The 3,568-nt window shown below is 37.5% G+C and overlaps 1 long non-coding RNA gene across 1 annotated transcript; it reads left to right on the plus strand.

Moving 5' to 3' along the window:
* The first annotated feature begins 170 nt into the window (after positions 1–170).
* LOC106881516 (uncharacterized) lies at positions 171–3,047 on the plus strand. Its single transcript, XR_001410867.2, has 3 exons — positions 171–278; positions 1,425–1,495; positions 2,522–3,047. It is a non-coding gene; the product is annotated as an uncharacterized LOC106881516 (long non-coding RNA).
* The last annotated feature ends 521 nt before the right edge of the window (positions 3,048–3,568 follow it).

Raw genomic sequence — 3,568 nt, forward strand, 5'->3', positions numbered from 1 at the left:
TAATCAATCCAGAAGATTCTTTCAAAGAGATGCGATTAACAAAAAAGAAAATAAATAGATTCGACTCGTATCTCACTAAAGAGTTAATAGAAATTGTTGAAAAAATAACGTGCTCCGGAGAAGGGGGTTTCTCTCTTTGCTCTCCTGTTAGCTAAGCCACTGCTAAAGGGTTAATATTGTCTTTTTCTTTTCGTTGCAGTTGACGATTGTCCTCCTGGTGTGGCTGTAGTTTTGTGTGCAAGAAATCCTTGCGAAAATATCTCCAGCAAGAGATGTCGGTGAGTACAGCATTGTTGCTATTTTTGTTTTGCCTCGGACCAGACGTGGTTCACTTGATCCAAAATCAAAAGCGTTCCAACCATGATTGTCCAGTCATTTACCCGAGTGCATCAATTTATACAGTTCTTATGCCATAGGGGCCTGTTTTATTTTTCGAAGGAGTAGATTCCTATTGTATTTTTTATCTTTATCTTTTACTTGTTTCAGTCATTAGACTACGGCCATGATGGGGCACCGCGTTGTAGCATTTTTAGTCGAATGAATCAACCCAGTCGTTATTATTTTTCAAAGCCTGGTACTTATTCTATCGATCTCTTTCGTCGAACAGTAAAGTTACACCAACACCGGTTGTTAAGCGATGGGGGACAAACACAAGCACAAACACGCACACATATGTATACGACGGGCTTCTAGCAAATACACTCACAAAGCTTTGGTCGGCCCGAGGCTTTAATAGAAGACACTTGCCCAAGGTGTCATGCGGTGGGACTGAACCCGGATCCATGTGGTTGGGAAGAAAACTTCTTAATGACACTGCCACTCCGTTATTCCTTTGCATGTCTCTTCGCGAATTCCAAATAACATCAAGGTCACGGGAAGACGATATAATTATCAACAGCTAACATTTAATTAAAGCAATTAAGAAACTCATCAACCTGGAAATTGCGTATTTCATTCACTTAAGACTCACAAATTTATGGTCGTGCAAATTTCGAAAAGGACCGGACGAAAGAACGAAAAACGAAACTTGGTTTTCAGAAACCGCAAAAAGAAACAAAATCTTTTCTAGCCTTTATCAGGCCAGACCGACGAAACAAGTAAAAAAAAAAAATGTATGTGTGTATGTATGTATGTATGTGTGTGTGTGTGTGTATGTATGTATGTCATTATTCAGTTTATTTCAAGATTTCTTGCCAATAGAGAGAGAACCGGTTTCTAACCCAGATCCAAGGCTTTTTCATTGGAATTTCAACATTAACAACAGGGCATTTTTTTTGCGTATGTATGTATGTATGTATGTATGTATGTATGTATGTATATGTGTGTGCGTGTGTGTTGTGTGTCTCTTAAGTCAGGCCACGACGTGGCATCAACGCCATCATATCCCCTATAACCAGCCTTTTTTTTATTAACTTCCATTTCAGCACCAACATGTGCGGTGGCTGCTTCGCCGAATGTTTTGATGACAAAAATCAAACAATAACATGCGAACAAAGTGAGTGCCATCCTTTTTTTTTCTTTGTTGTTGTATTTGCAGTTGTTGTTCTTGTTGTTGTAATTATTGTTACTGTTGCTGTTGTTGTTGTGGTTATTGTTGTTTGTTGTTATTCTTGTTCTTGTTGTTATAACTGCCGTTGTTCTTGTTGTTATTGAGGTTGTTGTTGCAGCTGCTGCTGTTTTTCTTTTTAGCCCTAGGCAAGACATGACTAAGCAGACCTATTATCAAAGTCATTTTACTCGTTACCAGTGCTTACCCCTACCCTACCCTACCCTACCATATCTTAAATGCATACCGGGTACTAATGCTGGCAATTAAAATGTCAGCTAAAATATACACGTACGACTAATTAAGACGTTCTATTGAAGATGACACACAGTTTACATTTAAAACTATGTATACGAATATACAGTATTCAACTTTCAATTTTTATGAAATTGTCTCCATGGTTAGGAAAATGTGAAAAACACATCAAATTGCTGGAATATCTTTTATTGAAACTGACAGCATCAATATGAGGGATGGGCATGGCAATGACAAAGTATTTCAAGCAGTTCATCTGGGTGAGCTGGTCATTCGCACGCTGACCCCCATTCGACCACTTGGCTAACATCGACCTCTCCTGTAATTCCTCGCCGACCCTCATAGGCGACCTTTGACCTAAAGCGAGACTTTTTCTCAGCGGCAAACAGCAGTTTAAACTGGTCCAAATGATATAAATGAAGTGATATTATTTTCTATCAGAAGCCGAAACTTTCTTTGCGGTCAAGAGACGCCGGAAATGTTTCATTTCTTTGACCGGAACTTATTTGAGAAAACCGTTGTATCTCACTGTCTGTTAAAATCTTTCATAAGCACCTCGCAATGACAGCATTTTTTGTGCCTAAAAATGAGGGCCTGGGCGTAAATTGAAGGTAGTAATGATTTTGATGTTTTTTAAAGCCTGTTTAAAAACCTGTATCGGACCGTACTATTTGTATTCCACTAATCATGTTTTTCCCCTTTCTTTTCTCTCCTCTGTAGATAACTCGACGGGGAAGGCAACACAATAAGAGAACAGCAACGAAACAATCATTTCAGAGATCGCCGATATAAAGAAAGAAAAAGAAATAAATAAATACACCCAACGGTGAAACCCACACAATGGAAATAACCGTTGAATGGAAGAAACGCCGAAGAACATCAGAAAAATGTTTTAGAAATAATACATTTCTAAATCTCTCAGAGAGATTTACGCAGTAGTGATACAATGAAGTAGTTGTATGCTGTCAATTTAATGTGACAGTCCTCTGAAAAGAATAATACTACTGTTGGTGAGACCTAGGACTAACCCACAGTAGTATTATTCCCTTCAGGGGACTGTCACATTAAGTTGACAGCATACAACTACTTCAGAAAAATGTTTATTTGTTTATATTTAAGATATTCTAAATGCTTATTATAATAAAAAAAAAATCTGTTTCTTTGTCAACAAAGAACTGTCTTAGCATGTTTAATGTATTTTCATTGATTTTATTTCTTATGAATAATAAATAATATTATGCAGGTACACCAGATAATTCGGCACCTCTTTTAATGCAGACATAATTATGCGAAGACGCTTATATTTCTTGCAAACATTATAAGTATATTCTGCTTTTGTTTTCGCTACCAAGCTTTCACGACACAAATTAGTTTATATACTAGAAACACATCGTGAAGGCCGAAGCACAACATCTGCACCTAACTGTAATTATATAAAGATGCGAACGTTTAAAACTAATTGTAACCCCTCGTACAAAACACCGAAGGGCGATTTCTCTGCGAAGCGTACAAATACATTTAGATTCCCAATTATGTGGTATATATATATAATCGTGTGTGTGTGAGAGAAAGAGAGAAAGAGAGAGAGAGAGAGAGAGAGAGAGAGAGATGTTCCCAGAGCCGTTCACCCGATGACGTGCAAATACATAGCTATTGCTGGATAATATTTATATAATATGTATAATATGAGAAACACTCGGCAACTAACACCTGATGCTAGTGCACAGAAACAATTGTTGTGATTTGGATCAAAGTCTGTTCATGTAT

This window comes from Octopus bimaculoides, chromosome 18 (assembly GCF_001194135.2).
Source record: "Octopus bimaculoides isolate UCB-OBI-ISO-001 chromosome 18, ASM119413v2, whole genome shotgun sequence".
Classification (NCBI taxonomy): domain Eukaryota; kingdom Metazoa; phylum Mollusca; class Cephalopoda; order Octopoda; family Octopodidae; genus Octopus; species Octopus bimaculoides.